Genomic DNA, 11163 nt, shown 5'->3' on the forward strand with positions numbered 1-11163 from the left:
ATATGCCCTTTCTCCAAGGACTCCTTAACATAACTCCGCATGGCGGCATGTTCTGGCACAGACAGGTTGAAGAGTCGGCCCTTAGGGAACTTGCAGCCTGGAATCAAGTCAATAGCACAATCACAGTCCCTATGCGGTGGAAGGGAACTGGACTTGGGCTCATCAAATACATCCTGGAAATCTGACAAAAACTCAGGAATTTCAGAAGAAGGGGAAGAGGAAATTGACATCACAGGAACATCATTATGAACCCCCTGACAACCCCAACTAGTCACAGACATGGATTTCCAATCCAGTACCGGGTTATGTACCTGTAACCATGGAAAACCCAGCACAATAGAATCATGCAAATTATGCAACACCAGAAAACGACAAACTTCCTGATGTGCTGGCGCCATGCACATAGTCAGCTGTGTCCAGAACTGAGGTTTATTTTTAGCCAAAGGTGTAGCATCAATGCCCCTTAAAGGAATAGGATCCTGCAAAGGCTGCAATGAGAAACCACAACGCTTGGCAAATTCTAAATCCATCAAGTTCAAAGCGGCACCTGAATCCACAAATGCCATGACAGAAAATGACGATAATGAGCAGATCAGGGTCACAGATAACAGAAATTTAGGTTGTACAGTACTCATGGTAACGGAACCAGCGATTCTCTTTGTACGCTTAGGACAATCAGAAATAACATGAGCAGAATCGCCGCAGTAAAAACACAACCTATTCTGATGTCTGAATCCTTGTCGTTCAGCTCTAGACTAAATCCTATCACACTGCATAGGCTCAGGACTCCTCTCAGAGGACAACGCCATTGTGTGCACAACTCTGCGCTCACGCAAGCGCCGGTCAATCTGAATGGCCAGAGACATAGAATCACTCAGACCAGCGGGCGTGGGGAACCCCACCATAACATCTTTAACGGATTCAGAAAGACCCTTTCTGAAAATTGCCGCCAAAGCATCCTCATTCCATTTCGTGAGCACAGACCATTTTCTAAATTTCTGGCAGTATAATTCTGCCACATCTTGACCCTGACAAATGACAGTCGAACAGGAAACTGGAGGTGTTTAAAGTGAAAAGGCAAATCAGATGGAATGAGAGGAATTGTTGGAATGAAAACATCTTCTCCTGTGGCACATCCTTTCAAAATGGTTGCCTCAATTACATGTGCAAACAGGTTCTTAATGAAGAGTCTTGTTCCAACAGCTCTTGTTTTCATGTCTGCAAGCTTCGCTTCCCTCTCCTCAGAAAGTTCATTGACCCTTGAGGAAGCAGCTCTTGTTCTCTTGTCTGCAAGCCTCGCTTCCCTCTGCTCAGAAAGTTCATTGGCTCTTGAGGAAGCAGCTGCTGTTCTCTTGTGTGTCAGCCTTGTTTCTCGGTCTTCACATTTTTCATTGGCCTGTAATGCAGCTTTTCTTTTCGCATCAGCTGACATTCGTGCCATGGAATTCCTTTTCTTATGATGCATTATTGTGGTAAAAATAATCTGTAACTGGCAGTTTCTATATCCTCTCACATAGAGGTAATGTGACTGACATCAGCCTTTCCACCAACACAACCTATCTGAAATGCTATTACCTCACACAAGCTTTGTTATGCTGAGAATGTCTTTGTTACCTATATTAACCAATCAGAGCTCAGATTAATTAACTGTAGCAAAATAGAAGCTGAGCTGTGATTAGTTGCTATTGGCAGCCTGATAAATCCCCAGCCAACAGGAAGCCCACCCCCCTGGCAGTATATATTAGCGCACAAATACACATAATAGACAGGTCATGTGACTGACAGCTGCCGTATTTCCTATATGGTACATTTGTTGCTCTTGTAGTTTGTCTGCTTATTAATCAGATTTTTATTTTTGAAGGATAATACCAGACTTGTGTGTGTTTTAGGGCGAGTTTCATGTGTCAAGTTGTGTGTGTTGAGTTGTGTGTGGCGACATGCATGTAGCGACTTTTGTGAGATGAATTTTATGTGGCGACATGCGTGTAGCAACTTTTCGTGTGTTGAGTTGCATGTGACAGGTTAGTGTAGCAAGTTATGTGCAGCAAGTTTTGCGCATGGCGAGTTTTATGCATTGCGAGTTTTATGTGTGGTGCGTTTTGAGTATGTGCAAGTTTTGTGTGAGGCAACTTTTGCATCTGTTGCAACTTTTGTGTATGTGGCAATTTTTCCATGTGTGCAAGTTTTGTGAGTGGCTAGTTTTCCATGAGGTGAGATTTGCACGTGCGGCGAGTTTTGTGTGAGCCTAGCTTTGCATGTGGCGAGTTTTTCATGTGGCGAATTTTGCGCGTGGCGAGTTTTGAGTGGCAACTTTTGTGTTTTGACTTTTATGTGGCGAGGTTGGTGTATGTGTGGTGAAATGTGTTCTGAGGGTTGTATATGTGTTCAAGCACGTGGTAGTGTGTGGCGCGTTTTGTGTGTGTGTGTGTTCATATCCCCATGTGTTGTGAGTATCCCATGTCGGGGCCCCACCTTAGCAACTGTACGGTATATACTCTTTGGCGCCATCGCTCTCATTTTTTAAGTCCCCCTTGTTCACATCTGGCAGCTGTCAATTTGCCGCTTAACACTTTTCCTTTCACTTTTTCCCCATTATGTAGATAGGGGCAAAATTGTTTGGTGAATTGGAACGCGTGGGGTTAAAATTTCGCCTCACAACATAGCCTATGATGCTCTCGGGGTCCAGACGTGTGGCTGTAGCTGCGACGGTGCAGATGCCAATCCCGGACATACACACATACATACATACATACATATACACACACACACATACAGCTTTATAAATTAGATATATATACAGCCCTAGCAAAAATTAAGAGACCACTGCAAAATATACAGTTTGCCTGATTTTTCTCTTTACAGGTATATTTTTGAGTAAAATGTATATTGTTCTTTTATTCTATAAGCTACAGACAACATGTCTCAGAAGTTCCAAACAATACATTTTGTATTTATTTTCTGAAAATGAGAAATGGTCGAAATAACAAAAAAATGCATTGCTTGCAGACCTCAAATAATGAAAAAAAAAAACAAGTTCATAATCATTTAGAAACAACAACACTAATGTTTTAACTCAGGAGGAGTTCAGAAATCAATATTTTATGGAATAACCATGATTTTTAATCACAGCTTTCATGCGTCTTGGCATGCTTTCCACCAGTCTTTCACACTGCTTTTGGGTGACCTTATGCCACTTCTGGTACAAAAATGTAAGCAGTTCTTCTTTGTTTGATGGCTTGTGACTATCCATCTTCCTCTTGATTACATTCCAGAGGTTTTCAATGGGGTTCAGGTCTGGAGATTGGGCTGGCCATGACTGGGATTTGATGTGGTAGTCCTTCATCCACACCTTGATTGACCTAGCTGAGAGGCATGGCGCATTGACCTGCTGGAAAAACCAGTCCTCAGAGTTGGGGAACATTGCCTGAGCAGAAGGAATCAGCTGTTTTTCCAGGATAACCTTGTATGCGGCTTGATTCATACACATTGATTCACAAAGATTAACCTGCCCAATTCCAGCCTTTCTGAAGCATCCCCAGATCACCATCGATCCTCCACTAAATTTCACAGGGGTTGCAAGACAATGTGGCTTGTACGCCTCTCCAGGTCGCCGTCTAACTATTAGATGACCAGGTGTTGGGCAAAGCTGAAAATTAGACTCATCAGAGAAGATTACATAAACTCCAGTCCTCTATGGCCCAATCCTTATGGTCTTTGGCAAACTTCAGCCTGACTCTCCTTTGCTTCTCATTGATGAAAGGCTTTTTTCTAACTTTACATGACGTGAGTCCTGCCTCTAGGAGCCTGTTACGAACTTTTCTTGCAGTTTCACTTCACCCCAGCTGCCATTTGCCATTCCTTTTGTAGGTCACTTGACATCATCCTGCAGTTGCCGAGTGACATTCGAATAAGATGACGGTCATTCCGGTCAGTGGAGAGTCGTTTTCGCCCTCTGACGATCTGCAGCTTTGTTGTCCCCAATGTCTGCTGCTTGACCTTGCTGTAATGGACCGCTGTCTTAGACATTTTAAGGATGGAGGCACTTGTTTTGCCATCCAGCTTGTCCTATGGCAAGAGGATTGTGAACACCACAGCAGTTTTTTACACTTTCTTCATTAAATAAGATTTGGTTCAGGTGATCACCTAATCAGAAGCACATTAAGTAGAATGAGGTGGACTCTGGTTGGAATTCAACTGACACTGGAATGGAATGGCTGTCAGACATGCAGAGAAGCTGATTTTTATAAAATTGTTCAGTAGTCTTAATTTTTGTCAGAGCTGTATATGTGTGTGTCAGAGATTGAGTGCAGGCATATAGTGTATACAGTGGGCTTAGGAGCTGAGTCTGCTCCATACAGGCAATACCTGCTTTTTGCAGCAGTTACTGGAGCTAGCTCTGATTGTTGCTGTATAACACTGTCGATCTGTGAGAACAGCATTAAAATGGTTTGAACCAGTGAGGACATCTGTTGGTCAGTCATGGGGTGCTTATGGGTAGTCTAGTCACTAGAGATGAGTGGGTCGCTTTCCACGGCAGATGTCTCTCCAGGCTAGTTAATCATAAGCCAAGTGTGGAATCATGGAGGGTTAGGTAATGCAAGCAGCTCTTGTCCACAGGTAGAGAGCACAGATCTGGACTGTGGGCTAAGATGCATGAAGTGACCCAGTCATCTATACATGTAATGGCAGCAAAGGGCCTACATGTAAATCATTTACTATTTGCTGCAATGCTAAACCAATAAGTATATAGTACACTAAAAAGCAGATAAAAAGTAATTGAATAAAAGATGCTTAAAAAAGATACATTTTTAATTGACTCCCTTTTTTAAATCCAAAAATTAAGAAAAAAAGATTTAGTACCGACATATCCATAAAAGTATGATTTATAAAAATATACAATTCATTATCCCACAGTGTAAGGCTAGGGGTACACATTAAATCACTATGTATAACTGTTACATTGCAGCTCAATACAAGTGAAAGGGGTAATTTTGTGTAGCAGCGACACATAGCAATCTTTGGACAAGCGACCTGTGTTTTGGCCAAAGTCCGCCTGTAGCCGCAGCTTCAATACTGTAAAGAAAAAAATTGTAATGAGGAAATTGTTTTCAGTTACCGCACTTCCCCATAAAAACAGTGATCACAACATATGGACCCCAAATTTATACCAATAAAAGCTACAGCTCATCACACCAAAAAAACCTCTCACATAGCTCCATCAACATAAAAATAAAAGTTAAAGGTCTCAGAAAATGGCAACACAAACCATAGGTTGCTTAATGGCAATAAAAGGAAAATGTACTATTTTTGTTTTGCCCTAAATGTACTGTATTGCCTGCAGAATTAAACTGTTAGGTCGTTTCTACCACACTGTGTACACTGTAAAAATGAAACCTAAAAAACAAGATGAAAAAAACGAAAAAACAAGATGATTTTTTTTCACCATTTCAACCCTTTTGGAATTTTTTTTCACATGTCTTTCTGTACATTAAATGTTGAGCGAATGGTGGTATTCAAAACTACAACTAATTTCACTAAAAAAAAGCAATCCAGATGTAGATGAAAAAATAAAATAGCTATGGCTCTGAAAGAAGGGCAGGAAAAAAAACCTAAAGAGCAAAAATGAAAATCGTTAAAATATAAAGGTAATTATACTATACACTGCCAATGATTGCTAATTAATGGTACGCACCCCCTTTGGCAGTGTAAATTTATAAGTCTTATGCAAGCAAAACAGATGCACACCACAAAAGAAAGGACTAAATATGATATTTCCACACTCAACTTCCCAGTGTATTTTTATAATTTAACAGTTTCTTGGGTGGAAAAACAGTCATGAAAATTGAAGTTGACATTATAACAAATACAAGTTTGAAGAAAGAGAATGTAGATTGTCCGACGTTTGTCAAAGTGGAATGCAAAACCAATATCATCAATGTTGAAGCCAATCTTCCAAAAGGGTGAGTGAATGTCTTTTGTTGGCGCACTCTGTCTGCTTGGCCAAAGCAGGTTCTCATTCTGTCACTGTCTGGATGCTGATTACCTTTTTCTTTGTCCATTCTTTTTGGACAAGTGTTTTTAATTTGTTATTTAGCCTGTTTTATCACACTGCAGGTGCTACTATTTAAACCTTCCCCCTGCTGGTCTTCTCTGCTGGTGATAGTCTTCAGTGATTTCTGCTTGACAGTCTAGTCCTACTTCAGAATATCTAATCCAGTCAGATACCCGTACTGCTGGGGTATTTTTTTTCACTAGAGTCTCCATTGATTCCTTTGATTCCTTAGGACAGTTTTCCCCATCTCCAGTCCTCAATAGCCTCCAACAAGTAATGTTTTCAGGATTTCCTTCGTATTGCCCAGGTGATGGAATTCTTGCCTGCCCAGGTGATGTAATTATCACCTGTGCAATACTAAGGAAATCCTGAAAACATGACCTGTTGGTGGCTTTTGAGGACCGGAGTTGGGGAACACTGCCTTAGGAGGTATGTGATACACTCAATGGCCTTTCAAGGAACCAGGTCCAAGTTGTCTGCTCTAGTCCTGGAACCTGCAGAGTTTAACCAGGTCGAGCTGGAGCTGCTAGGGCCAGCGTTACTGGATACTATAGTCTATACTGGAAACGGGTGAGGTTTGTGCAGTTTTTTCATCGTTAGATCCTTTACCCCCACGTTTACTACCACTTGTGCATAACAGTAAGTCACAGAAAGGTTCTTTTAATGTCACTCCACCTCGGTGATGGCTCTGGATAATCTTCATACGTACTCAAATAGACCCATGGAAATGCATACATATCAAAATTCTAAATTCTTTTGTCATTTTATTGTTATTATGACTTTTTAAAAATAATTTTCATTTTCATTTTGCAGCATTTTGCCAAATGTGATGAATAATTTTTTGGATAAAAACCTTAAAACTCTTTTGCCTACTACAGTAAGTTATTATGTAGATGGATAATGCATATTTGACAAATATACTGTATATTATCTGTAAAATAAAAGGTTTTAAAATTTAATTTCACATTTCTTAAATTATTCCGATTTATTGTACAGAAGATTAAATATGAACTGATGTCACATTGTCATACAAACTCATAACCTTTTAGACATATTTAAGGAAGACCTGTCAGCTCTATTGTCTCATTTTGTGGGCATTATCCAGGTGTTACCATGCCCCTTGAGAACTTTCAGCACTGGTTTGCCAGTCTCAGGCAGTATGGGGCCATGCCATTGTATAGGAGCCTTCATTCTTTACTTCCACTGCAAAAAGCGTGTCTTATTTATGTTTTTTTATGTTTAACTTTTCTTGTAATATTGGTTCTCTTAAAGACTATAACATTTTAAATGCCTATATATTTTAGGTTTGCCCAGCAGTGGAATTTGTCATATCTGAAATCAATGGACAGTTGTGCATGAAAAACAGTTAAGTATTACAATCAGAAACAAACCTCAGCCCATCTCTCAGATTCATGAGCAGGCACCATTTTTAGTTTTACTAAAAGTCATCCCCTTCTTTATATCTGTGTATATATACAAGTGCTTTATGTCATGCTGTTATGATCTGTCCACTATATGGAGTCACGTAACACTGCAATAATTGATTGTATTTTTCCAGCAAGCTTGCCTTTTGGACAGTCAGGAAGTCTCCACTACGTGACATCTCCAATACCATCAGTTTCAGAAGAACATATTGATATTGACTTCAATGTAAGTCCATTTTATCTGTCACTTTGGTAACATTTTTTATATATTCATGCAACATCATCCAATCACTCCAACTCTAATTTTGGATGCCAGCATTAGAACAAAATTGTAAGGGGTCTTCATAAAATTGCTAATAGGGGCAGCACGGTGGCTCAGTGGTTAGCAGCATGTTTGCTTTGCAATGCTGGGGTCCCGGTTCAAGTCCCACCAAGGACAACATTTGCAAGGAGTTTATATGTTCTCCCCGTGCTTGCATGGATTTCCTCCGGGTTCTCCGGTTTACTCCCACACTCCAAAGACATATTGATAGGGAATTTAGATTGTGAGCCCCAATGGGAACAGTGATGATGATGAATGTAAAGCACTGCGGAATAAGATAGCGCTATATAAGCAAAGCAAAATATATAAATAATTATTAGGAATGATGGGAAAGTCTGCAAATAGATTTTCCTAATAACATGGGAAAATTAATTTAATGCTGTTTTCTTAATAATAACTTTTAGACAGTAAGGCAATTTATTTCCAAAGAGTAGATGCAAGAAATCTGAAAAGAAACCTATTAAATATCCTATGCTTTAGGAAGAATAAATGCCAACTAAAGCAAACAGAACTGGTGGGTGGAGGCAAAAATCTGACCACAATTTTAAGGCATGTTTGACTGGAAAATCTCTTGAAATGCTCATGGAGTATGGTGAATTTGTAAATATACTTTACCAGTAACCAAGATTAAATGGAATTTGTCAGCAGGTTTTTGCTACCTCATCTGAGAGCAGCCTGATGTAGGTGAAGAGACCATGAATCCAGCAATGTGTCACTTAGATTGCGGAGTGCAGACATTCGGACACAAAGTTTTTAGATTTGGCAATGAAACAGAGCTTAGAAAGCCCCAAACCAGGGTCCATATGTACAATGGCTATAGACAGTGAGATGCTTATCACAGAAGGGGGCGGAGTTAGTCCAGGAGGCACAGCTGTTGTGTCCCAGCAATTACAAGCTTTTGGTGCTAAAACAATCATGGCAAGCAAGCAATAGTTTGATAAGAGAGGCATTGTTGAGATTTGTGTTTTAACCCCTTCCTCATGCTGTCTTCTGATTACCTAGCAAAAACTTGCTGACAGATTCACTTTAAGTGCGAAACTTTGATCTAAATCATAAATCATAAATTCTTTATTCTCCCAAAGGTCCAAGTATTCAAAGGAGAAAATCTCATTAACCCAACGGATGACATCAATGAAAGTGCACTTGTCATGCCATATGTCTCTGAAACTACATTTCTTCTGACAGCTGACTTTCTTGGACGTGTCTTCACTGTGTTTCAAGAAGAAGGAGCTTTCAACTTCACGGCCAGTGAAGATGATGTATGAAAAATTTTTGAATCCTTAGGTTAGGTTACAGGAAAGAAATGTCCAGTGTTTCTATGAAAATGTCATGATGTTGTCATGCTTCCTCCCCTCAGTGTGTCTGGAATGCATTTACTGACAGCTCAGCTATTCAATCTGGTACAGGGGTGTGCTGAAGCTTTCATTACTTTGATTGACATCTCAGTCATCCAGTCTGGTGCAAGAGCATGCTGAGCTGTCAGAGTGTTTATTGGGAGCAGGCTGTCTCCAAGTGTTCATTGTCCCAGGTGATTGCCAGGGTACGTACCTGGGCTGTTACTCCCAGACATTTGCCAGATGTACATTAAGCTACTGTGTTGTTTGTCTCTCTGTGCTTTGCATTCTGTTTGTAGATCTTTCGTTGCCTGACCTTGGACCGAGTCCTGACCATCCATCTGTTTATCCCCTTCTGCTTTTATTCACTATCCTCCTGGTATTTTAACCTCAGAACGCTAGCTGACTACGCCTTTGTCACTTCCTGCTGTTTATGAGGCACCCTCCTGGCTTTTGACCTCAGACTCCTTGACTATTCCATCTCATGGCATGGCCTTGAGAAGTGACACAGTATCACAGATGTGCCTTCCACATTGCAATAAATGCTCTTGAGCTTTGACTTTGGTCAAAAGTTTTCAAAATGTTGCTGCAAATAGCTCCACTAACATCACTCTCATGAAGTGAGCACTCAGAAGAACTAAACCTATAAATCTCATATCAATAACACAGTATATAGGTAGTACTTGCTACCAGCTAATCATCAAAATTCCTCAAATACTCTAGGACATAGCATATTCCATCCATAGGCTATTAAATTTTCCAAGTCAACATACAAAAAGATTGTGATATTTTGGCTTATAATTAAGCCTTTATCAATTTGATAAAAGTTCAAAATTTTGTTGCAGAAAAGATCCTCAAAAGTTGATAAAGGCTTAAAGAAGGGTTCAAAACTAAAACGTATTTTAATCCTAAATGTCTGTCTATATAATGTTCTAATCTAATCTCTCTTTAAATATACTTTACCTGAACAGTCTCTATTACACCCTCCTTACACTAAATGCTTTTTTTTTTTTTTTATTACTTCCTCTTTGATAATGCTTTGTTTGCGAATCCCAGTGCATTCCAGCGCAGCCTCTGCCGCAACCCTGAAACAAAGCATCATCAGTGACGTCCGTTTCAGGGCCTAGGCTAGTCCATGTTCCACTGAGCATCTGTCGGTTGTCAATTCCAATGAGTTCTCAAGAGGATTTTTTCCCTGTGTAATATGCACAGTGACAGCGCCCTCTCTAACCGGCTCTGATGAGAAGTGATTTGCCAGCAAGAGAAAAGCCAGAAAAATAGATGTGCAAGCCGGTGGTGTATTTCACTTGCACTACAGATAACACTCAAGGCAGAGGTAAAATCCAAAAGGTTTAATGTTACAGGTTTTAAAAGTCAACGTGTTTCAAGGTTCCACATGACCTCTTCATCAGGACAAAAACAAAAAAGCGAGCAAGAGAGCACACTGTCAGTGAGCATTGTAAGTGTGAGCAGAGGCCAGCGCCGTAACAGCAAGTGAAATCAGAAAGCAGTAAAAAAAACAAAAAACAAAGCAGTTAGTGTAACAGGGAACAACAGAGACTTTGTAATCAGAGTATATTAGAAAAAATATTAAATTATGACATTAAATAGACATATAATTAGGATTGAAATAAAATTTTAGTTTTGGACCGCCCCTGTATTTGTAAACAGAAACTTCACACATTTTCTATTTGATAACATACATAAAAATAGTGGATGGAATATACTGACGTCATTGAGTTTATTTTAAACTATAATACTATAACTTCTATTCTCAATGAGTGGAGCATGATGTCGGAGTCTGCAAGCCCCTGGATCAAGATAGCATTGTACTGCCCTGTTAAGTAAGAACGGAAGGAAACTGGAGATGTCCCCACATAGTGTAATGTACTCAAGTGATGACCATGGATTACACACTACACATGGAGAGACCCATTTGCTTTGCTTGTGTTATGAACATTACACCAATGTAAGCAAGGCAAAAGATTGAATGGTCTGCTTCTTGTCTCAAGTAAAGTAGCAAGAGTAGAA

The 11163-nt window shown here is 40.0% G+C and overlaps 1 long non-coding RNA gene across 1 annotated transcript; it reads left to right on the top strand.

Moving 5' to 3' along the window:
• The first annotated feature begins 7356 nt into the window (after window positions 1-7356).
• Window positions 7357-9057, top strand: LOC143769019 (uncharacterized). The gene is made up of 3 exons (XR_013214167.1): window positions 7357-7417; window positions 7611-7702; window positions 8881-9057. It is a non-coding gene; the product is annotated as an uncharacterized LOC143769019 (long non-coding RNA).
• The last annotated feature ends 2106 nt before the right edge of the window (window positions 9058-11163 follow it).

Source organism: Ranitomeya variabilis, chromosome 4, assembly GCF_051348905.1.
Source record: "Ranitomeya variabilis isolate aRanVar5 chromosome 4, aRanVar5.hap1, whole genome shotgun sequence".
In the NCBI taxonomy this organism is placed as follows: Eukaryota; Metazoa; Chordata; class Amphibia; order Anura; family Dendrobatidae; genus Ranitomeya; species Ranitomeya variabilis.